This window comes from Felis catus, chromosome B2 (genome assembly GCF_018350175.1).
Source record: "Felis catus isolate Fca126 chromosome B2, F.catus_Fca126_mat1.0, whole genome shotgun sequence".
NCBI lineage: Eukaryota > Metazoa > Chordata > Mammalia > Carnivora > Felidae > Felis > Felis catus.
In genome coordinates this window covers 93,837,551-93,863,535 of record NC_058372.1, presented here as the reverse complement: position 1 = coordinate 93,863,535, position 25,985 = coordinate 93,837,551, and the positions used below count along the sequence as shown (strand labels likewise).

The 25,985-nt window shown below is 37.8% G+C and overlaps 1 long non-coding RNA gene across 1 annotated transcript in view; it reads left to right on the top strand.

Moving 5' to 3' along the window:
- Positions 1-3,593: 3,593 nt before the first annotated feature.
- The window catches only part of LOC111560505, a 1,125,299-nt gene continuing 1,102,907 nt past the window's right edge, over positions 3,594-25,985 (top strand). Inside the window, exons 1-2 of the long non-coding RNA XR_006598120.1 lie at positions 3,594-8,309; positions 11,542-11,687. This is a non-coding gene — a long non-coding RNA (uncharacterized LOC111560505). The remainder of the gene's footprint in view (positions 8,310-11,541; positions 11,688-25,985) is intronic.

Genomic DNA, 25,985 nt, shown 5'->3' with positions numbered 1-25,985 from the left:
TCTGCCTCACACATCCAGCATCTGAACCTCTTTCTTGTATTTCCAATGTTCCTTGTGGCTCAGACATGGGGCCTGAGCTCCACCAATCAGATCCACGCATATAAGACATTAAGCTGAATATTAGTGGTATGAAGAGATTAAGATGGTGTGGAATCCATTCTGGGAAAGGTGATGGTGACAGGAGTGGAAGTCATAGAATGATTTGTACCCATTTCCCAGACACATCAGACAGAAGCAATAGTTCTTACAAGCAGGATCCAGGCCCAGCATTCTTGGCATCTGTGATGTGAGCTGTTGTGACGTGCCTGGAGATGGTGGCAGTTATATCCTGCTAGGATAGGTGCTGTGGCATAGTTTAGGGCGTTGTTCCTGGTTCTCTGGTCTCATTCCCTGGCCTTCTGCTCAGTCTGTGGGTTACCTAACATCACTGAATGTACTTGGATTCTGCTTAAATGAATCCAAGTTGATTCAGCTGTTTGCAATTTCGCATTCTGGGAAAAGGATTAGTATAGCTTGGTGGCTTCTAGAATTTCAGGGCACCAAGGATAAGGAGGAGTAAAACATGACTCTTGTTCTAAGAAAAAATAACTAGAAAAATAATCATGTGATTAAATTAAATTCTAGTAGTGACTAACATGGGGCAGAAGTTGTTAAGCTGACATGTTGTGGGATATCCCCAGTGGAAAAAATCTAGCAGATTGATGGTGATAAGTGTCAAGAGCTTGTGAGAGAAGACAGAGCTAGGTATATAAGAGATTGGGCTAGACCAGCTCCTAAAAGTTTGAGCTGGATTAGAAGGTTGGTGAGAGTGACTGGACTTAGGTTTTAATGACCTCCATTTTGAGTTTTTATTGAAATAGCAAGTAAACAAAGGATATACATATATACATATATGTATGTGTATATATATATATGCATATATATGTATATATGTGTGTATATATATGTATATGTAAAATAGATAGATAGATAGATAGATAGATAGATAGAGGTAAATGAGTGGACTCAAGTCAGTTGCCTCCTTATTTCCTTTTGGCGGTGAGCCCGTCATTCAGTGGTCAGTGGAGAGTTCGTGGAAAGAGATGTCTTCCAGGTCAAAGAAGGCCATGCCAGTATACTTAGTTTTTATGCTGTTCAGGTGGTGGAAGTCTCATGCCAGTTTGCGAGGGTCTACCCCCCACCAAACAAAACAATCCTGACCATGCCAGTTATATACTTTCATATCCCATTTCTTAACTGCATCTCTGGGCCTATGGCAGGCCTGGCCCTGGTCCATCAGAGCAGTCTTAGCATTTTGTTCAGCTGAAGTAAACAGATATCCTGACACTAGGAGATAAGGCTGTGGTAATCAGCTTAGGACCTTGTTGAGGCATTAAACATCGATTAATTATGAAGAGCACAAGAGCCAGAGCAAGGAGCATCTCTATTAAGCTGGCAGAGTCTGGAAATCTTGGACAGCAAAAAAGAGATAGTTGCAGTGACCTTAGGGCTTAATTGTTGAGGATCATAGTTTTTCACTTTGATTCACTAGTGACCTATCTAAACAGCATTGCTAGAATTTGCTAAGAGATAAATTCTGCATCTAAATATAATGCCAGGGGTAAAATATGAAAGAGGGCTGCTAAGAGCACATTCTGAGTTGTCCAACTGGGAGATGGGGTTAGCATACACATGGCAACATTTTTGGGTAAAATGTCTAGAGTCAGTAGCATAAAGCCTCTTGCCTGCATATTCTAATATTTGTATGCTTTCCAGAGATATTTCTTGATTTAAATCCTAAAAAATTGCTTACATGTTTCATATCAGAAGAGTGAGTTTAATGAATTAGGTTTTACATTTTGAGGTGGGTATGGAAGAGCTTGACTAATTACCTAAAGTCTAGGTTCAGAGCCAGACTATATTTTCCAGACCCCCTTGCAGTGAGTGTGACCATGTATACAAGTATGTGGGCCATTTCCAGGCCTGACCCACCTCTCATGCATGTACCTCTGTACTGCTCCTTGGAGGGAGACTGGTCCCTACGTCACTATAGGAAGGAATGCTGTTCGCTGACCAAGAACATCTTATTGGGCAGTGGGTAGAAATAAATGCTTGTGTTGAGCTATGGAGATGGTTGGGTTTGTGTGTTACCCTAACCAGACTGTTAGAAAAATATGAACAATTTCAGGGTTTGTGTTTACCTTGACTATTTGAAGTTCAATCCATGTTTAGGAAATCACAGAGTTCTAGTGACACATCTAATTAATCACCTCAAGTTCTTCTTGTCACAACTGTTTACATTCTTCTCTGACTGTTGGACTCCATTTCTCCACAAAGTCTTTTATTCTACATCTTCAGGTACTACATTAGTTACTTGGGTTTAATTCTGGAGTAGAAGAGAAAAATATGGACTAGACCTTTATTGGGAAAATTAACCACCTATGTAAGGCTTTTTAACTACAAGTTTGTTCAGGGCATATACACAGAGCAAAGGGATAAATACCCAGTGGCTGGGCTGAGGCAGAGGTTATCAGCAATACCTTTCCATACGGTTGTCATCAAATCATACAGATCTGCCCTAAAATATACCTGGCAGTATATGTGTTTTGCAAATATTTCTTGAAAATATGACATTGAACTCCAGGCTTCCCAAACTCAGTTTTAGAGAACTAATGATAGCAGTCCATATCTACTAGACCAAGGACTGGTAAACTTTTTCTGTAAACAGCCAGATAGTAAATATTTTAGGGCCAGTCTCTGTTGCAACTGCCCAACTCTGCTCAACTCTTGAAAACAGCCACAGACAATATGTAAACAAATGGACGTGGCTCTGCTCTAGGAATTTTTCTTTCTGAAAATGGGTGGTGGGCCTTCATTTGTGAGCACCTGTACTAGATGTCCAAATTTTATATCTGAATTAAGCCAAACCATTAAGGGGTTTGTACCAAAGGGCATTTCTTTGAAATCGGGTTTACTGAATTTTGCTTTGATATTATATGCTCCGCTTGCCCTGAGGGACATTGTAAGAAGCAATTGTCTGGCTGGATATCATGTTCCTTGTTCTTGATTATAGGGAGTCTACCATAGGATGCAGTGCCTCCTTTAGGGTGCTCTGCAGGAGAAAAGCAGTGACTCCCCTGAGACCCTGGAAGTTCCTACCTCTGGGCAAGGTAAATCTTAGTCAAACATGATTATCTTTCTGCTTTGGCAGCAAAGAAGTTCAAGGAGGTGCAGTCTCCCATCAATCACATGTGCCATCTGTGTACTGATGCCACCCTTACCTTTGTCTTGAGTATCCACTGTGTGCCATGAGATAGGACAGTGAAGGACTACCTAGCTGTGGCCTCTACCCTCATAGATCACATGTTCTTTCTAACTTTATTTTCCATTCTCTCTGATTTAAATAACATTTATTTTAAAAATTTTTTAATGTTTTTACTTATTTTTGAGACAGAGAGAGACAGAGCATGAGCAGGGGAGGGGCAGAGACAGGGGGAGACACAGAATCTGAAGCAGGCTCCAGGCTCTGAGCTGTCAGCACAGAGCCTGACGCGGGGCTTGAGCTCACGGAGTGTGAGATCATGACCTGAGCGAAAGTCGGACGCCCAACCGACTGAGCCAGCCAAGTGCCCCTAAATAACATTTATTTTTAAAAATCATATTGGATTCTATATGTTTTTATGAGATGCCTGTCATCCTTATTTGGAGTGAGGTCAGGTATATAAAGACAAACAGGTGTCATTGAATGGGATTTGCAGAGGTTGGTTGCCTAGTTCCCTAGCGTTATAGACCTATATCTCTGTGCTGGCCCTTCTGTAAGCTGTGGGTCTGAGCCTTAAAACTTTATAATCTACATAAGGGATAGTTAGATTATAACACAACTCTTTTATCATTCAGGAGTTAACTGTTGCATTTGTTCTGAAGAAACTATTAAAAATCACATAAGGTCTTTACAGCACTTGCTCAATAGGCCCAATCTTTGGTTCTGAGCTCAGTAATTATATGTGTGTTGAATTCTTGCTAAGAGAGCCAGGATTTTAATGCTTATGTGGAATGTTTATCACAATAAATAAACAGAGGAGGCGATTGACAAGGAAGTCCCAGACTTTGTCAATTGGGATTAAGGGTTCTGAATTGGGAACCCCTAAAATTCTAAAGGGGTTAAAAATGGGCTTGGAATTATCCATGGTTCATATATATTATATGCATAATTTTATACTGTAATGTATATGGAAATTATTTTCTGGAGACGGAGTCCTTTGTTTCAGTTGGTATTCTCAAGGACGTCCAGTTAAGATGGCCTAAATGGTTTACATCAGTTACATCTACTTGTAACCTAAGTATATCACCATTAAAAATGATAAAAATAAATGACTAGAAAAACTAAATGCTCAATGCTACAACAATGTCACAGTGCTGTATGTTTCTAAATGCCTACTCCCAGTTTCTGTAACTGGCGGTTAATCGGATATATAAATTGAAGGAGGAGGGAGTCAAGGAATACTCTGAGAGTTCAAGCTTTGGCAGCTGGATAGATGGTGATGAGAAGATGTGGTATGCAAAAGAAGCAAGTTTGGGTAGCAGAATAATGAATTTAGTTGGGATATACTATGTTCAAAGTATCTGCATGACACTCATGTGGCTATTACCACAGTTCTAGTAATTTTTGCATATGTGCTAGAAACTCGGGCTGTAGATGGAGATACTGACCTAAAAGTCATCAGTACTGATCGAAGCTGTGGAAGCAGATGATATTACATTAGGAAATGATGTAAGGTGAGGATAAAAGAAGATTAAGGGTAGTACCCATGGAATATCAGTATTTAAGGAATTGGCAGAGAAAGGATCACCTGGAAATGAAATGGAGAAGTTCAGAGAAGTAGGAAGACACATTTGGAATATTGCAGAAATTAAAGAATAGAGTTTCCAAAGAAGAAATATAAGATTCTACGTAAAGGTCTGGTAATATATCCAACAAGAGGCCAGGATTTAGATATCGATACATTGATAGCAGTTTTTGAGAAGTGTTAGGGGCAAGGAAGAAACCAAATACAGGAATTTGAGGAGTAAGTAGGAGGTGAGCAAATGGGATTGGGGTAAGAAAAACCCAAACCCTTTTCCAGAAAGTTGAGTGCTTTTGTACAATGTAGGTAGAAAAAGGAAGAAAGAAAATATGATGATTTTCTTGAGGAAAGGCAAAGTTATGCAAAGAAGAAGCAAAAGAATAGAGGAAAAAAAAGAGAGCAAGGGCATTTGACACCTCATGTGGTGAACAGTGGAGGAGAGGGCGAGAATCACAAGTACCTAGGTCAGCCTTGTAAAGTAAATGGTGGTACTGGACCTCCAAGTTGGTTTATAGATGGCCACGTTTTCACCTGTTGAATTATTTATTGGCTATTACCGATATGAGTGTTAACTGATTAGCTTGTGTCATATCATCTTCACCTTTTCACTGAAAGCCAAAACTGAGATGTAGTACGTGAAGGCATTGTGGAAAGAGGCACCTGATTGGGCATTTGAGTTTTCATGACACGAATTTTTAACTCATTATGAGCCACTTAGGAAAAATGGTTATTTTCAAAACTAAATTGATTCACCACTGTCATAGTTTAGATGAAAAGCAGGTATGGTTTGTTATGGTGAGATTTGGCAAGTTAATCTTTGTGATAATACATACTCTTTTAGTTTCAGAAAATACTGTGCAATTATTTTGTACATGACCAATTTTCTGGGCACTTTTTATTTTTGATAACTTATTTTCATCCTCTAGAATTCCAGTAGAAATAATTCTTCCTATTTAAGATACCTTAACAGCAACTGGTAGACAGTTCAGTCTAATATATCCTCTATAAGACATTAAAAGTAATCAATGTGAGTACTAGGTAGAGACTAATAGAAGAAGGATAGAGTAGCTCACTGTTTCAAACCATTTGCATCATTTTTGGCATGTCTATTGACAGCAGTCACAGATGAGGCCAAAGATGGAATGGCTTGGAGCCTACACTGCTTTTAGGCTCTGGCTACAGCACAGTCTTTAAATCATGCTCCAAAGTACAGTTACCAACAGTGAATTTATACATTATAAAGATGGGGGAGAACAGAAAATGGCTTTCAAAAGACAGCTCCAACATTAGAGACCTAGCCTGTGCTACCCCAGGAAGCCCTGATTAGTATCATCCTGAGAAAGCTCTCTGCTGTGGGGAGCTGCCACCCTTGATTTCACCTCATTGCCTCCAGTTTCAACTTAGCTCAAGTAAACACATCTCCTTTTACTGTGACTGTTCCTCAGAGAGCCAAAATACTGCTTTATTTATTTATTTTTTGTTGGGGCGGTGTACAGGGGTTTGGTGTAGACCTAATAAGTCTATTCTCCAAAGACCATTTCTCTGTACTTCTGGTTTCTGTGTACTTCTAAACTCTGTATTCTAAACCACAGAGGAAAAGATAGTGATGCACTGTGTTGGCACTGAAGAGAAACATTGACCAGACAGAAAATTTTACCCACAGTCAAACTGAGCTATAATGATCGTGCTTTTTCTTTCTCCCAGGAAAGAGTAATATAATTGGTCCCTGTAATACAGTAACCAGTTTGTTCATTCTTCGTTCAGTAGATGTTTATTTGGGAGATACGTCTCACAGAATAAACTGGCTTTGGGATAAAGTCTGAGAATAGATTAATTTCTAAATCTTGATAAATGCATCGATAAAAGAAACACAGGAGGAAGAAACCATATGATTAGGAGTACCTTAAATAAGTACATTTGTATATGATAATTTACAAATAATAATTATGTTGGAACATGTCCTGGGTTGATTTTCTCAAGGGCATCTGTTTGAAAAATGAACATTTCTGAATTAGAATTTCTGTCATGGAGTAGAAATAAGAGTAAGAACATGTTTTCGAATATGCAGTAAAAAGATCACCCGCTCCTCTAAAGACCTGACACTGACATTCATCTTAGTACATAAAAGAGAAAATACGCTGAGGATGGGAAATGCGGGAGCTATAACAACAGCTGGAGAGGTGACTGATTCTAACGGATTGCTCGTATGTGACATCAGTGCTCCAGTGAATTTGGCGGGAAAGTAATTCACAGAATTAAGACAGCTGCATTAGTGTTGTGTTCTCTTATTAAAAAATGTCAACAGCTCATTGAATACAGGAAAATTTCAGGGATTTTATTTTGTAGCAAGCCAGCATAGTATCTGCAAAAGTAATATCATGAAAATGATATGCATTAGGGAATACGAGCAGCACAGGTTGGTACATTAGTTTGAGTTATTCAGCCAGTCCTTAAAAGGGTAATATCCCATTTGAGTGGCAAGCAAAGGAATTCAAAAGGATAACAGTCATTGTTTTTGTTGTTATTGTCGTAGTTGCTTCTTTGTCATTTTTTTTATTAGCTATATTAATCTAAGGCAGTTTTTTAAAACTTATTTTGAATATCATTTTATACAATTGCAAATCTAGATCCTTTTATTCATTCATGGATTTTAAATGATGTATTCTGTATGTCAGACAACCTGTGCAAAGAGGGAAAAAGAAGTAACCTGTACTTTAACTGGTAAGCCTGTTGTAAGGCATCCTTACACGTTAAGATGGAACAATACATAAACAGCAGTTAATAAAATTGCAAGAACTTGTATTTAAATTTAATTTTTTCTGCAAGTGTAGTTAGTATTATTTTTTCCCCCCAGTGGTCTCTGATATACTGTTTTTGAGGGAGAAAAAAAAAATGTTTTTGCTACCATGGCAACAGTATCCTTTTGCTTTCCATCACAAACCATAGTTTCTGAGTATAACTAGGAAATTGAAATGTGGGTAGCTCGGAATGATAAGGCCAAGCATGGTAAGCATTCATCTAAATGAATATTTGTGTCATTGTTCTTGCACTCGCGGTAAGATTGGAACTTTCAAGGTCAACATATTTGTTCATAGTTTTCACAGCGGCACTCATAAAAGATTATTGCCACTTACTGGGCAACTACTCTTTTCACTAAATGTCTTATTAGCATGATTTTCCAAAGACGATAGGAAATTAAAACACTCCATAGTACAGTTTATTTTATAGCGTTGAGGAAATGTAATACAAAGAAAGGGCACACAGTCTAGTGAGTTTTAGGAAAGAAATGATCTGCAACTTGACCTGAAGTATGTGTTGGGGGAGGGAGCACAGCAAAGGCTTAGAGCGAAGCTGATTGAGCTCATTCTGTTATTTGTTTCAGGGGTGATTCTGAAATGGTGCTTCTCTCTGTGATGCCCTTGCAATAACAATATTCTTTTTATTTTCCTTGATCTTTCACAGCCTGTGGATATTTCAGCTTGCAAGGTAAAATATGTTTTTGCTCCATGGCCAGCTTTTAAAATCCTCTTTGGCTCTGCTGTGACACTAGATAAAAACAACACAGCCTTTGTTGCCCTTCAGCTCTGCTTCACACCTCCTCTCCCTTTAGTTTTTCCTTAATCTCTGTCTACATTGACTTTAGATCTGGAACCTCTTTGCTTAACCCTATTTGGATGGGCAATCATATTCCACACTGGCTAGCCAGGCCTGACTTAGCACTTTCTTTAAGTAATTGCATTTGGAGGACATATAACCACATCTACTGGAGGCAAACTTGGAAATACTGCGGTGGCCTGTCCAGGCCTTTGGGACACCACCCTGCTGGGGTCTGCTGTGCTCTCTGGACTCAGCTTGTCCATGGAGGAGCATAGAGGAATGTTTTTGTGGGCGACAGACTGACCTGGACCTCATAGTAGATTTACTTTCTTAAGTAGATGACCATATATTTTTCTGCCTTGTCAAGGACACATCTTACTACATTTGGCAAATTCAAGGCTGCTTCACACACAAAACCAATGAACCAGGAGTAGGTTGGAGTTTACGGTTGCATCCTTCACTATAGTCAGGGTTGAAAATAATCATTCAGTTCCACCTTAGCGTGAATGCATGTCTAGGGAGATGTTTGCTGTTCTTAACCACTGAATCGATTCTCTGTTAGATTTAAAGGAGTGCAGGATGCAGTATTTTGGTCATGTGGCAACAGGAATTGGCTCTTTATTTGGCTGCTTTAATGGGCCTAATTAGAACCACAGGAGAGGCTTTGTAGTGTCAAAACACATTCACCTTTGGGTCACACCATAGCTTTAATTGCCACCTTGGTCACTTACTAGGTATATCACTTTGGGTAAATTATTAAGCTCCTTTAAAATGGAGGTATTATGCTTATGTTGAGCTAATCTGACATGCAAACTGCATAACTACATTAGAGCAGAGCCTAGCGCATAGGACATACTCATTACGTTACTCTCTTCTAATAGGATTGAAAGGGGCTTGAATGGGGTTGCAACTTAATTGTGTGTTGGTATGCTTCTTTTCTGTTACTATCAGAGTATCTTCAGCTTAAGGAACTTTATCCACGACAGAGCTTGGCATGTAGAAGATGTTCATATGCTGCTGGTGTGACTTAGAAAAAAAAGGAAACAAACTGATTCTTAATTTTCACATAAAAATTAGGCAGCTGGGAAACCTAAAAAAATACATGTGATAACAGATCTTGAAAAAATGAACAGAATGGGGACCTTGGACTCTTCCTCCATTGGCCTAATAACTCTTGAGGCAGAATAGGGCATTGTCTGAGGATGTAAAATGGCTGGCCTATGGCACGGCCAATCCATTCCTTTCAGTCTCCTAAGAATTGATGTGAGTTGCAGCCAGATCAATTTGACTGTGGCGATTGGTATCGATTGTGTAGACGGGCAAAAAGAATGGATTTGCCATGTCACAGAATAGTTCATTTGCCTCTTGTAGATACTACAGTAGTCTAGGAAAAATTGCACAGTGGTGAGAGTCAGGAAATGAGGCCTCTTCTCCTGATCCTTTCCTATTTTCATCTTGCCCTGTGTGACCATCAGCTAGACAGCTCCATGTATATGCCCCCATGGAGCATTTGCACATGTTCCTGGACTCATCTTCTTCTCTCTGAAATTGTTTCCCACTTGTTGTTAGGGGTACTATCATATGAGCTTGACTGCTCAACATTTTCTTTCATTTCCCTCTCTCCTTTTCCTCCTTTCCATCCTCCATCCCCCATTATAATCATGCATTTCCTTTGTTTCTTACTTAGGAATAGATCTCAAATTCTTACCAGGATTTTCTGTGCCCTTTGCCAGCTTCGTTGTCTGTTCTGGAAAATATTTATTCTACTTGTGATTCTGCTGGATACCACTGCCCGTTTTCTCTTTTAGAATGCTGCTTTGATTATTTCATCCTCTGACTTAGAATCTTCCCCAGCTCTGTATATTCTGGCCTGTTGTAGTACCTTTAAGAAACTCTCATGTTTGGGTGACTGCAAAAAATGAACATTTCACTTTCTGTACCTTCTTGGCGGGCTTGGTGTGACAGAGATAGAGAGCAGCCCATCAAAATGCATTTTCCTCCTTTAAAGCCTAGAGTTGTCACAGAGAAGTGACAGTTTAGGCAGGAGCTACATTTTCCAGCATCTGCTTAACTCCAGGGATGGCCATTATCTAGTACTTGCCAGGGCAGCGTGAGCAGAAGTGGTGTATGTCTGTTTCATGCCAATGTGCTTGCGAAGTGGGTGTATCTTCTCCAAACTCTCTCTTTCCTTCTGCTGGCTGGATGAAAAGACTCTGAGGCCTTGGGGGATAGTGAGACTCCAAGACAGAATAACCCTAGATATCTGAATTGTGTGTGGAGGAAAGACATCAGCCAGGAATATTGTCTTTGAACTGTTACAAGAGCAGGAAATAAATGCATTGGTTTAATATGACTGAAATTTTTGGTTCCCTATTACTGTGTCTTTCCATCTTCCTAGAAAACCCTGTTCATCCCTCTCTACTGATCTCAGTTTTACATAAATTCAAGCTTCACTGCTATTAAGCCTTTCTTAATTATCCCAAACCAGTTTTCTTTTTCTAGTCTTTCAATTTCTTCATTGCTTATTTCCCACATTACTGTTTGGTTCTTCCATGGTAATTATCTTTTCCTTTATTCTTCAACAATTATGGAAGTAAAGTCTACTATGTTTCCAATTGCTAGTACAGCCAAAGTTGAAATATATATATATATATATATATATATATATATATATATATATATCCTATTTCCTTAAATTTAGCATGAAGGCAATGACTATGTCTTCTATATTACTGCATTCTATAGACTGCATTACTGTCTTCTATACTACTGGTACACAGAAGATATCTGTATATATATAGATAGATACAGATAGATGATATAGATACAGATACAGATTTTTTTAGAGAGGCTGAGAGACTCAGTGAGAGAGAGAGAGAGAGAGAGAGAGAGAGAGAGAAAGAGAGAGAGAGGGGGGGGAGACTGAGGGAGAGAGACAGAGAATCTTAAGTAGTCTCCACACTCAGCCTGCCCAGTCCTATGACCCGGAGATCATGATCTGAGTCAAAATCAAGAGTTGACCTCTCGATTAACTAAGCCACCAGGTGCCCCCAGGATATTATTTGATATTGTTTGGGTTTCTATTTCTCAGAGTTTTTTTTTTTTTTTTTTTCTTTTTTAGAATAAGCATGCTAATTCAATCAAGTATATTGAGCACCTTATGAGCATCTGCAGTGACTCTAAGGCTGTGGTGTTCAAAATCAGTGAAGGTGCTGACTCTCAAAGAGGAGAAAGGCTCATTTATATCACTTTGGTGGAGCAGACTTGGTAAGTTCCCAGAATTCCATCTTTTGATTGACTTACAGATGGATTTTACATGGCACTTCCCATCCTCTGAAAATGATTCCATTTCTTTTTTTTTTTAATGCTTATTTATCTATTTTGAGAGACAGAAATTGAGCTGGGGAGGGGCAGAGAGAGAGGAGAGAGAAAATCACAAGCAGCCTCCACAATATCAGTACAGAGCAGACTTGGGACTTGATTTCACACACCAAACCGTGAGATCATGACCTGGACTGAAATCAAGGGTCAGGCACCCAAATGACCAAGCTACCAAGGTGCCCCTAATACAGAAGATCCATGTTTTTTCTCCTTATGGGGAGATGAGCATTAAATCATTAAAAGAAAAATTGAGTTCTTTAGAAGAACTCAGGCTTTTCAAATATCAGATTGTTCCCCAACTATTATTAAAAACAAAGTAGTAGGTAGGACACTAGAAAATGCTGAGAATTAATACTTGCTGTATTTCCTAGTAGTTTAATGATATTTGGATACTAATGCCCTCATATCAAAATGACTAAATAATGACTCAACATTTCCTCTTTATCTTTAATGTCACTACTTGTTTATTTTTTATTTTAATAGATTTTTGTAGTTTTACTTTGTTGTTGGCTGACATTGAAGAATAATTTCTTTTTCTTGAAAGAACAGTCTGAACTTCTGTAGCATAAATGCTAAGTATGTTGGAAAAAAAATGCTGCAATTTAATAATGCAGAGGCTGTGCCCCGCAATGTAAGATGAACAATCGTCTAGTTTGAATTTGGATAAACTGCCTCTCCAGGTAGAGCCTTCTTTATTACAGAAATGTCAGAAAGATATATTTACAATAAAATTGACTAGTGGAAAAAGTAGAATATAAAATAAACTCAGCTTCAGTGTAGTCATGTTGGTTTAGAATTCTAATAAAATTGGTCAAAAATGAGATAAGCTTGATTGATTGTTAGTGCATTAGAGTCACAAGTAAACTTCGATTCCTCAGATTTTCTTTTTAATCAGGATAACAGCAGCATTGTGGATTGTAGGAGTCACTTTGTAGTGGTATGACCAAGAGTTTATGATAGTATAATAATCTAATAAGGAATAAGATGGAAAGATGTTTGAAAGGACAGCTAGCTGCATGCCTAAGAATTAGATGCAGTCTAAAATGAAATTTATCTATGATGCAATAAGATGTGTTCCAAACAAAAAAAGGAAAATTAAATTTGGGGGAGGAGGACATTTTTTTCTCTGAAATATGCCTGGCTCAATTTAGTTTATGGAATGGTTTAATCAGAGCAGTAAAATTCTCAAAACATTGTTTACACAGAATTTTTCTGGGCTTGAGCCATATTGAATAAAATTGCTTTCTGTTTAACTTGTGTAAAACTAAAATTCAGCAAATTTAATTTTTGAAAATAAATTACAAAACAGTTGGAGAACAATTGCTACTGAGTTTAAAAAACAGAATGCCAGAAGTATCACTGCCAAGTTATAAACTCCTAGAAAAATGACAGGTATAGAAAAGACTATGGTTGCTGCTGTTGGGATCTGAAACATCATTGTGATTTAGTGGAACATTATTGCCTTTTGGTAGAAATCAAGCTAATGTCCCTAACTGATACTTATAAAAATGAACCAGTTTGCTGTACTCTGAAGGAAAAATAACAAGTATTCCTATCCAAAGCAGGATGTTGAAAATGTAGATTTATCTTCTTGTATGTTTTCCGTAACTTTTTACTAGATGTTGGCATTTGTCTTGTCTTCTAATATTTACCACCTAATTACTATATAAGGAACGAAAAGAGCTCAGGATGAGACTCCGTCAGCTACAATTTTTCTTGCTTAACTGATCACCAGTACCATAAGGGTGGGCCTATCCTTCACTCCTGATGTGTTTCTGTCCTTGGAGCTGTTACTTCCATTATGTGCTCAGATATTCTCGAAAGCCTATTTTTCCCTTAAAAATCACATATGTTCAAACATGAGTGCCCCAGTCTGTGAATCATGGCTATAACATGACTCGTGGGGTCTCAGTGAATGTGAAAAGAGCCAGTCTTGAAAACCTCAGGAATCCTATTGAGTGTGAACATGAAATTATTCCAAGATTTAAATGTCACTAAAATATTCAACAACAAATACTTATCTGGACAAGGTTTTTCAAACACTTACATTTTTAAAAACCAAATTCTGTATTTGTCAGGATTTAACCACAGAAGCAGAATATGTAAGTCTTTATGTGTACATATAACATGTGTAAATATAATACAGATGTATAATTTTATATGTTTGTTACAGGGAACTGACTGGCAGGATTGTGGGATGGGTTAAACGGGTGTCTGTAAGGCTGTTGTCTCTGTATCTGATGCTGGGCTTGAAGTCCATAGGGTAGGCAGTTAGGAAGGGAAGATCACAAACAGGCTGGAACCCACAAACATGAGATGCAATCCCTTGTTTGCTCTTGTTGCTTCTGACCTTAGTGGTGAATGTGTCCTCAACAAGCTGGGACTTTGTCATGGCCTTAAGCTGAAGGAGGGTCCAGGGAAGGTAATCAGTTGCAAGCCTGGCTGTTGCTTCACACTAGCCAGGTGAGGCAACAGGTCAGCAGTGATGTTAGTCAGCTCACAATGGCTGCATGGTTCCTTCTCTCCCTCCCTTCACCCCGGGAGCTCAATTAGAGAACAAGTAAGTCCCTTTATAAGGAGCTAAAAGAGCAGTTGGTCCTTGACCAGACAAAGAGGAATGTGAGTTATTATTATAAAGGAATGTAACAGTATGTTAAGTTCTTAACATAATATTTATTGACATGTCATGATGGTACATTTTAGTATTCAGCTCATATCTTTTGCATAGCTCATGTGGAATATTATTCATTTAGAGAATACGTTTTTGCATTATTATATCATTATTGTTATGCCTGTTCTACTTTGAATCTCACCTGTACATTTTCTTAGTAGCTAAAACGTGTGAGTTCTGGCAAATTCCTATGTCTTTGTGATAAATGAAGTGTGAAATATCTGACAAAAATTACAAATCAGTTGTGGAAACAGATTAATCACTAATAAAAAATTTCACAGTTGCCTTTTGTAATATGGCTTAAATTCAGTGGGCTGATATTCAGAAGAAAAAAGGAAGCAAATGGAATTATGAAAAGTGGATGGAATTGATTTTTTTTAAGTGTAAGGAATTGTGAGGAAAGACACAGCAGTACTGATGTAAATGCAGCTTCCAGTAAATCTCATTTCTCTTAGCTGTAATTATGAAAATCCTCTTGAGCATTTCAGTCTGTTGTGAGCTGCTTTGCTGTTTTTCACAACAGAGACAATTTCAGTTATCTTAGAAATCTGGAGCTGCCTTCAGCCCGAAGCCCAGAAGACTCGGCTGGTTCTGTGCTCAGGGTCAATTGTTGCTTAAACTACTTTTAGAGTCTATTCAACATGACAAGCAGATCAATCTTTTCAATTCAGAACTGATGAAATTCTACATTTTAGTAAGCATTGCCTGGAGAGTATGAATTCAATAGATGTTTTTTAGGACCATTTGGTGTTTCTTTCAGCTATTTTACTAGGGCTTCTCTAAATGCAGAATACTAAACTCATTTGGGTCTTTTAAATAGGCTTAATTCTCTCAATATATACATATTGTTCCAGAGTACATCATCTTGTAGTGTAACCAAGTACTGACACTGATTTTAAGTAGTATGTGTAGAATAAGGATAGTAACATTCCAGTTGTACTGACACCTTGTTTTTTAAGCTTATAAATCATATGCTGAAGTTGGCATAAATGAAAATAACAGGGTGAAATATTCTATTTGCAGGCTTATAGCAAGTGAGATGGAGACTCATATTATTTACCAGTCAGACTTACAATCAAAATGCTTTCATATTTGAGTCACAAGTAATGATATTAAAAAATATGTTGGTATAGAGGCAGATATAGCTTCTACAGAGAGTAGAAGGCAAACAGCACCAGCACAAGTGACACCTACAGTGTAATTGACTGTGAGAACGAAATCTTGATTTTTGTCTTTATGTAGTTAAACTAATGACTCGTCCTAATGAACGAAAGAATTTGTGGAAAATTTTGATTTTTTATTTTACTTCCTGAAATTGTTTTTAATTGATTTTTTTTGTAGACTAATAGAATACACTCACCTGTTTTGAGCCTCAAACAGCCTATTACAGTGTTAAAAGGACGCCCCTGAATCAGTGCAATGAGATGGATTTAGGTAGGCAGCAGAGAGTGTTCACCTGCAGTCCTGGATGGAAGAATCCTGGGAATGGAAGCTTCCCTTTTCTGCATTTAGGGATAACAAGATGATGTTGGAAAGTGTAAAATATTCCCATAGGAATTCCTTAATGATGTAGGTAGTGTCTTCCAACAGCACATGCTAATGTAAAGCTGAGTCTCTACAGTTACTCTCTTTGTCCAAACGCTAAATCTGGGATCCTGGCATTGGTATTTTAGCTAAACAATAGTTGGGGGAAAAACAGCTGAGATAAATGAAGAGAGACGGAAAACACTTCTGGCGGGGCCACACTTTGGAAGGTACTGTAGTGAATTTTGGTGATACATAATTTTTAACTGTACTTGTTTTTGAACACCTCTGGTTTTAACATCAGTTATCTTGATTGTGAAGCCCATTGAACATTTTAATGTTTTTGTTATAAGTGCTAACGTTGCTTGCCATCCATTTATTTAAAGTGTCATTAGGGAAGGTTTAAATTATATGCCTCACATAACCCTCCTTTCTACGGAGAGATCAGAGATGTGCTGCAAGCCTGGTTTCTAGAAGGAGAGAATGCTCTGAACCATTTTTATACTCTGCATTTCGATTGGTTGATGATTTGGCTTCTCAGGCTGCTGAGGCTGCAAAAGGAGTGAGGAGAACTAACCAGCCACTAAATTTTGAAACACCGCGGAGGTCAGAGAAGCCGGGGTTATTATCATCTCTCAGCGAGCACATAAAGCATTAAACTTTTTCAGTCTCATTTCTGCGACAGAGATTTTTGACAAGAACATAAAATAAAAACCTCACAAATTCATGCTGCTGACAATGATTATAACATGACCAGGGAATGGTATAAATGTCAACATTTCTTGAATCAATTTGAAGATTGTGATCTTGCAGACCTCCACAGACACTGCAAATGATTATGGTAGAATTTCCCCATTTGTGATTATATTATTGCAAGAGGTGAAGGGATTTCAATATCACACCTGACAAAAAAAGAATTGTAAACTCACCACCACATTCTGAAGGGTAGAAGATTTTCACAGAATTTTAAGGCTTGTTTCTGAATCCTCTTGCATAATACATAAAACGAGCACAATAATTTTCAAAGATCCACGTATAAAAATATGTTGGCTCAAATTAACCTCCTGGTTTTCAATGATTTGAAAAAAAAAGCCTTACGGAATTTTTCTGTAGCAGTTACATATGTTATTTGAAATTTATAGTTAGCCTCTTTTTATGAGCAGCTTTTCATGGAGTTATTTTTGGTTATAGGATAATGTCTTTGTGCAAAATATCTATGCTTTTTTGGATATTGCAACCAAGTAGACTCTCTTTGACCATGTGATAGAATCACCAGATGAATAGAAGTCAGCATTTTGGGTGAAACTTGTACCAAATAGAAATTAAACAGAACTTTAAACAGGCATGAAAAAGCAAAGAGTGTACATTATTCTAAATATATACATCTTATTTAAAATTTCTTAAAAGGAAGCCTTTATTTTGCTCCTTCCTGATCCCAGAGTGTTCATTTGAAGAGGTCAAGGAGACACTAGGTGTTGCTCTAAGACAGCTTCCTATGGCAAACCAGCAAACTGCTTTATGGGCTCGAGATTTCATCGGTCATTATAATTTCCTTAAAAATGCTAAGATTAAATCTGACGCTTAGAAAATTAGCTTTAAATAGTATCATGATCATCTATTAAAATATGTAGTGCATATACACATGTGCACCTCCCCCGCCCTTCTGAAATGCCTTGTAAATTAAAATCAAATATAAAATCCTATGTAATACCAGTGGTACCATTCATTTAATATCAAAATTATCAGTTTAAGTGTGCTCATCACAACTATCTTTTTTGTGTACTTTAGCTGTCCCCAATGGTTGATTTGGTTGTTAGTTACTGACATTTCTGAACTGTAGAATTGTTCTGGCATCAGGAAAATGGGACCTTTGTTTTTAGCCAAGGTTTTTTACCTTATCAAGCAGCTTTCTCAAAAGGACTTTCAATTTGGGTAATATGACACCCCCCCCCCAACCTTCACCCCAGTCTAATAATCCAGTAATGTATCTGGTATTCTGTGACATTTGACACATATGCGAAATGAGTTTTCTTAGTTCATTGATGTTTGAAAACTATTCTGTGCTCTAGCTTGGCAAATTTATACTGATCATTACAAACGCCGGGACTAGAATATTAGAAATGTTGCAATACAAAAATGAGATGAACTAGAAGAATTTGGGGGAAGATACTGAAAATATCAGGTTTCTGCACAGGAGTTTCTGTAGCTCTGCATTTTATAGGGCTCTATAGTTTTATGAAGGAGAAAAGGACAGAAGTCTATTCTGGTAAACAGAACATGGATATAGCATTTAAAAAGTGACCAGTAACCATCTCTTTGAGCCCAAAACATTCATGGTTTCTTATCTTTTCATTAATATGAAGGAATATAAAAAATTTAACCAGAGTGAATTAGAATTTTGCTTCCATTCAGTTTTTTACAAAGGCCTTGGTAGATTGCTTTCCAAAAGAAAAGAGGTAATAAAGATCTTCTCTACACCGTTTTTTATTCTGTCTTTGACTAAGATCAACCACTGAATCAGTGCATCAAGGACTTAATCTTGTTCTTGCCAAGAAAATAAGTTTGTTGATCTAATACCTTTTATATCATCAATGATTATGACATTGTCCACTAATACAGTTTTCCTAAATAATTATAAAATAGTTTATCAATGTAAAAATATCACAGCTATAAACATTGTCATAAATAAGTATTTTTTGGCTATCTTGTGTATACAGTTACCCCTGAGTAAAATATTTAGACTGAATTTGTATATACCAAGCTTATTAATATATTTGGGGTGAAAAACATTAAAAACATGTATAAGTTCTTTTTTATCTTGGAATTTGCTTGTGATGAATACTTTTTTAAAAAGAAGCTTGTTGCAGTAATGGAGTCATTAAGGAAACAACTTCTAGGGCCAGAGACCTTGGGTTCGAACCCTGTCTTTGTTATTTTCAAGAAGATTAACCTCATAAAGCTTTAGTTTCTCAGCCCTTAAATTGGGAACATTATAGCACTCATGGTGCTGTTAGAATTACAAGAAAAAAAAACATGTTAAGAACCTGGGTTAGTGCTTGTATGATGGAAAGTGTCCAATAAATGTTACATTCAACTCTTTTTATCTACTTTTATTTTTGGTCCCAAGGAGATTAAGTGTTCGCCAGAGGTGACTATTACAAATAACTGAAATTTATATATTTTTTTAAAAATTTTTTAATGTTTATTTATTTTTGAGACAGAGAGAGACAGAGCATGAATGGGGGAGGGGCAGAGAGAGAGGGAGACACAGAATCGGAAGCAGGCTCCAGGCTCTGAGCCATCAGCCCAGAGCCTGACGCGGGGCTCGAACTCACGAACCGTGAGATCGTGACCTGAGCTGAAGTCGGACGCTCAACCGACTGAGCCACCCAGGCGCCCCTGAAATTTATATTTTTTTAAAGCACCAAGTATCTTTTGTAGTTTACTCTTTAATATGGAAACTTAAAAAAAATATTGTACATATTTTCAAGAAGAGTACTAAGAGAGTACACTCAACATGGTTTAACCATTTCTAGATAGCTCAGGAGCAACCATGGGGACAAACGATCATATTCTTGGTTTAGTAAGATTATCTTTCAGGCATCACTGCACAGTGAGTGATCTTTGCCTTTTCATCAGGCTGTACCATGTTGGTATACTTTTCGGGTTCCTATATTTGCTTTGCAATAATTTTTTATCTTTTCTCCTAAGTGGATATGTGGATTATAATTGAAGATCAGAGACTGAGAAGAGCAATGAGACAATGTGTATAGTACATAATATAGCCTTGGGGGAACCATTCCTCTGTTTGGGAGGCAGAAACTGAGATCTGGTGAAGGGGGCTCATGGAGCCAGGACTTACTGTCCCCTGCTGGCTTCTGCTGTGCTCTGGCAAGATCTCATCACAGTCAGGACCAGGTTTTCATACTCTTATGGACTGGAGGAGGGAAAGAAAGATAGCTTTGGGCTTTCACAGAGTTACTACCTACCTCTCAATATGCTGATACCAAGTCCTGACAGCCTCTTACACCAAATGCAGGTACGTGATGAATGTCTCTTGAGTCACCATGGGTGATGTGGAGATAGGTGTCAACACTCAGTTGTCAATTCATTTTGCTATCAGGGTGATAAAATGTGACTCTCTGTGGCACTTTACTCCCTCAGCTCGCCTCCCTGCTTCCTTCTAGTTTGCCAGGATGCCAGAAACCCCACTTTGTTATTCTCCAAACAAAAGGCAATATGCATCAGGAGCACTCAGGGAATCATGAGGGAAAAATGCCTCTTTTCAAACCTCATTGAACTCCTAGGACTTTGACCCTCCAGTTTTACTTCATTATCAGCTTCTTTTGTTTATATTACCTCTTCTAGCCAGAGCAGATGACACAATCCCATTGCTATAATTGTATTATTAAAATTTTTTTTAACTCTCACTTCTCCCCTTCATACTTAAAAAAAATTTTTTTTTAATGTTTATTTTTGTGTGTGTGTGAGAGAGAGAGAGAGAGAGAGAGAGAGAGAGACACCCAGGACAGACAGAGCATGAGCAGAGGAGGGGCAGAGAGAGGGAGAAACAGAACTTGAAGCAGGCTCCGGGCTCTGAGCTGTCAGCACAGAGCCCGATGAGAGGCTGTACCTCACAAACAGCGAGATCATGACCTGAGCAGAAGTCTGATGCTTTACTGACTGAGCCAGCCAGGTGCCCTTCCCCTTCATACTTCTATTTCACTCACCTAAAATATTTTAACTGTGTAGAATGCAATTGTTTTTACAGTTTGTTGAATAGTATGGAGGTGGGGGACAGAGGTGCAGGGAATAGTTCTAACAGATCTAGGCAACTTTCTAGATTGGGGACAATAAGGACAATAAGACCTCTGCAAGGACCCCCAATTCCCCCAATTCCCCTGTGTGTTGCTAGCCATCTGCCTCTCCATTTCCCAGAACACTGTCACGCAAACTGTCAGTGCTCTCATTAGGCATCACTTCCTCCCACGTTCTCTTCACTTCTAGCAAACATTTCACTTCCTACTTCCCAGAAGATGTAGAGATTATCATAAGCTTCTTAACTTCTTGAGCACTGTTATCTATTTTCCTTGTTTCTGTCTTTTCTATGAGTTTAGGGGATGAGTAATCTCTTCTCCTATGAGCAACTATCCTTCCACCTAAGCTCTTCATGCTACTACCTTTTGCTCTCAAGCATCTCGGTTCATCAGTGATGATGTACTATCTCAACTCCTTTCTCAATCCTTCATCCCTGCTGGGTCTCTTAAGACGCATTTCTTTCTCTTAGCTTCCACAGGTCAAATCTGGGTAAATGTGAACATCAGAATAAATAGAGTAATGTACAGAATAAAATAAGAAAGCCAGGAGTTCAGACTGATTTATATAAATACCTGAAAAAAATGGATAAATAGTGAAGAAAAAGCTCTCTCTTACATGCTGACAAATAGGAGAAAAATTGAATTAGAAACTCATAATTTGGGAGCTCCCCTGTTGTTTCAGGTAAGGATCATCTATGGATGCAAAAACCAGTAGGCAGATGTTTTTAGAAGTAACAGGGTATTTACATAAAGAATTTTCCCAGAAGATACTTATTAATTACAAAAAGATAATCAGTAACTTTACAGAGAAGGTAACTGGCAGTCATCACTTAATTAAATGATCACAGTTAACATCTCCAGCAGTGGGAGAGATAGGTGTGTGCACTTTCTAATAGGATGCCATGAAAGGGACACAACCTTATTGTTGCGGGCTTTCTATAAAAATGCATAACCTGAATCTAATTGTGAGGAAACCTTAGGCAAACCTAAATAAATGATAGTCTACAAAAATAAATGGTTATCAGCCTTCCAAATAGCGAGGTCATAAAAGAGAAAGAATGTGGAGCTCCCAGATTAAAGGAGAATAAAGACACACAACTAACAAAAAGCAGCATGTGACTTTAGATTGGAGCCTGGACTAAACTTGATTTCTTTTGCTAAAAGTTCATTAAGTGGGACAACTGAGAAAAATTTACTTGAGGCTTGCTGATTAGATAATAACATCGTATTTGGCCCCCCCCCCCAGGTTAATTGAGATATTATTGATATATAATATATGTAAGTTAAGGTATACAGTGTGATGATTCGATACATGTATGTATTACAAAATGATTACCACAATAAGATTAGTTAACAGTTTTTTTCACTTAGCATAATGCCCTCTAAGATTATCCATGTTGTCACAAATGGCAAGATTTCCTTTTTTTTTTTTTACCAGCTGAATAATATTCCATTGTGTGTGTATGTGTGTGTGTGAATATATACATATACATATATATATATATACCCATATATACACCTATACCCACATGTGTATATATATGATATATATATGTATATATATATATGTATGATAATAAAGAAAAAAGTGATATATTCTTTATCCATTCATCTGTTGATGGATACTTAAGTTGTTTCCATGTCTTGGCTATTGTGAATAATGCTGCACTGAAGACAGGGGTGCAGACATCTCTTTGAGATACTGATTTCATTTTTTTTTTGGATATAGACCCAGAAGTGAAATGGCTGTATGATGTGATAGTTCTATTTGAAATTTTAAAGGAACCTCCATACTGTTTTCCACAGTGGCTGAACCGATTGACATTCCCACCAACAGTGCACAAGGACTTCTTTTCTCCACATCCTTGCTAATACTTATCATGTCTTGTTTTTTGATAATGACCATTCTAGCAGGCATGAGGTAATATCTTATTGTGGTTTTGATTTGCATTCCCCAGATAATTAGTGATATTGATCATATTTTCATGCAGATGGTGGCAATTTCTGTCTTCTTTGGAGAAATGTCTATTCAGGTCCTTTGCCCATTTTTAAGTTGGTTGGTGATAATGATGATGATTGCTGTTGAGTTGTGTGAGTTCATTATATATTTAGAATATTAACCCCATATTATATATATGGTTTACAAATATTTTCTCCCATTTCATTGGTTATGTTTTTATTTTGTTCATTATTTCCTTTGCTGTGCAGAAGCTTTTTAGTTTGATGTAGTCTCACTTGCTTATTTTTGTTTTTGTTTCTTATGCTTTAGGTGTTATATCCAAAAAATCATTGCCAAGACCAGTTAAAGGAGTTTTTCCCCTATTTTTTCTTCTAAGGTTTTATAGTTTTGAGTTTATATTTAAGTTTTAAATTTTCAGTTAATTTTTATGAGTAGTGTAAATTGGGGCCCAATTTTTTCATTTGCATGTGAATATACAGTTTTCTCTGCACTACTTATTGAAGAGACTAGTCTTTCCTCATTTAGCATTCTTGCTCTCTTGTCACATGTTAGTTGAGTGTATACACATGGCTTTATTTCTGGGCTTTCAATTCTGTTCCATTGGTCTATGTGTCTGTTTTTATGCCAGTAACATATTGTTTTAATGGTCTCAGCTTTATAGTATAGCTTGAAATCAGGAAGTATGATGCCTTCTGCTTTTTCTTTCATAAGATTTCTTTGGCTATTCAGAGTCTCCATGCATTTTGATTGGAGAATTTAAACAGTTTACACATTTTAAAGAAATTGTTGATAGGTAAAAACCTACTAATGCCTTTGTATTGTTTTTTGTTTTATATTTCCCTTGTTCCTTTCTTCCTCTTCTTCTGTCTTTACTTCCGAATTGATTATTTTCATAGTGGTATGGTTTGATTTCCTTCTGTTTATTTTTTGTATACCTACTGTAGGTTTTTGCTTTGTGGTTACCATGAGACTTACATAAAACATCTTACAGATTTAACAGCATATTTTAAGCTGGTAACAGCTTAACTTCGATTGTATACAAAACTCTATATTTTTACTCCTCCTTCCCCATATTTCATGTTCTTGATGTCACAGTTTACCACTTTTTATGTTGTGTATCCATTAGTGAATTATTGTAGCTCTAGTTATTTTTAATACTTTTGCCCTTTACACTGTTCTACTAGGGTTAAGTGTTTGACCACTATTTTATAGGATTAGAGTATTCTGAATTTGACTGTATGCTTACCTTTACCATTATGTTTTATATTTTTATTGTTTTTATGTTACTAATTAGCATCCTTTCATTTCAGCTTAAATAACTCCTTTCAGCATTTCTTTTTTTTTAATGTTTACTTATTATTGAGAGAGAGAGAGAGAGAGAGAGACAGAGCATGACTGGCGGAGGGGCAGAGAGAGAGGGAGACACAGAATCTGAAGAAGGCTCCAGGCTCCGAGCTGTGAGCACAGAGCCCAACGTGGGGCTCGAACTCATGAACCATGAGATCATGACCTGAGCCGAAGTCAGATGCTTAACCGACTGAGCCACCCAGGTGCCCCTCAACATTTCTTATAAGGCATATCTAGGGGTGATGAATTCCCTCAACTTTTGTTTGTTCCGGAAAGTCTTTATTTCTCTATCATTCCTGAATGACAGGTTTGATGGGTAAGGTGTTCTTGTTTGGCAGTTTCTTTTTCTGCCAGCACTTTGACAATATCATCTGACTCTTTCCTGGCCTTAAAGGTTTCTACTGAAAAATCTGTTGATAGCCTTATGAGGGTTCTCTTGCTTGAGAGATTTTTTTTTTTTTTTTGCTTTTTTTAGGTGTTTTGATTTTAGACAGTTTTTTTAAGAGAGAGAGAGAGGTGGGGGGGGGGAGAGAAAGAGAACAAACAAGCACAGGAGAGGGGCAGAGAGAGAGAGAGAATCTTAAGCAGGCTCCATGTTCAGCATGGAGCCCAATGTAGGGCTCAATCCCAAGACCCTGGGATCATGGGAGCCCAAATAAAGAATTGGATGCTCAGGGCAGCTGGGTGGCTCAGTTGGTTAAGTGTCCAACTTCTGCTCAGGTCATGATCTCATGGCTCATGAATTTGAGCCTGGACCCTGCTTTGGATTCTGTGTCTCCCTCTCTCTCTGCCCCTCCCCAGCTTGTGTTCATGAACTTGGATGTGTTCCAGAGATGTTCTCTTTAGTTGATTTTGTTTGGTGACCTATGAGCTTTATGGACTTGGGTATCCAAATCTCTCTCCATATTTGAGAAGTTTCAGCCATTCTTTCTTTTTTTTTTTTAATTTTTTTTCAACGTTTATTTATTTTTGGGACAGAGAGAGACAGAGCATGAACGGGGGAGGGGCAGAGAGAGAGGGAGACACAGAATCGGAAACAGGCCCCAGGTTCTGAGCCATCAGCCCAGAGCCCGACGCAGGGCTCGAACTCACGGACCGCGAGATCGTGACCTGGCTGAAGTCAGACGCTTAACAGACTGCCCCACCCAGGCGCCCCTCCATTATTTCTTTAAATAAGTTTTCTGCTGCTTTCTCCCTCTATTCTCCTTCTGGAACTCCAATAATGTGTAGATTGTTTCCTTTAATGGTATCCCATACTTTATGCAGGCTTTCATCACTGTTTTTGAACTCCCTCCCCCTCCCCTTTTTTTTTCTCTTTGTCATTTGATGACTTCAAATGACCAATCTTGAAGTTCACTAATCCTTTCTTTTGCTTGGTTGAGTTTGTTATTGAAGAACTTTATTGCATTCTTCAATGTAGTCCTTATATTATTCAACTCTAGGATTTCTGGTTTTTTGTTTTGTTTTGTTTTTAATGATTTCTGTTTCTTTTTTGAATTTATCCTTTTTTGCATGAATTGCTTTACTAATTTCATCTATATGTGTTTTCTTATAGTTCACTGAATTCCTTTAAGGGGGTTATTTTAGAACCTTGGTGAGACAATTCATAGATTTTTACTTCCTTACGGTTGGTTATTGGAGTTTTATTAGTTTTCTTTGATGATTTCATGTTTCCTTGAATGTTCATGATCAGTGTGGTTTTACATTGGTGTATTTGTGTATTTGAGAAAGTAGGTACCTCTTCCAGTCTTTACAGACTGGTTTGGCAGGCAAAGGCCATCATCAGTCAGCTAGTCCAGAGATTCTGGAATGGGCCTGTTATTGTGGAGCCTGCCTAGAAGCTGGGGCCATGGGAACAGGCCTGG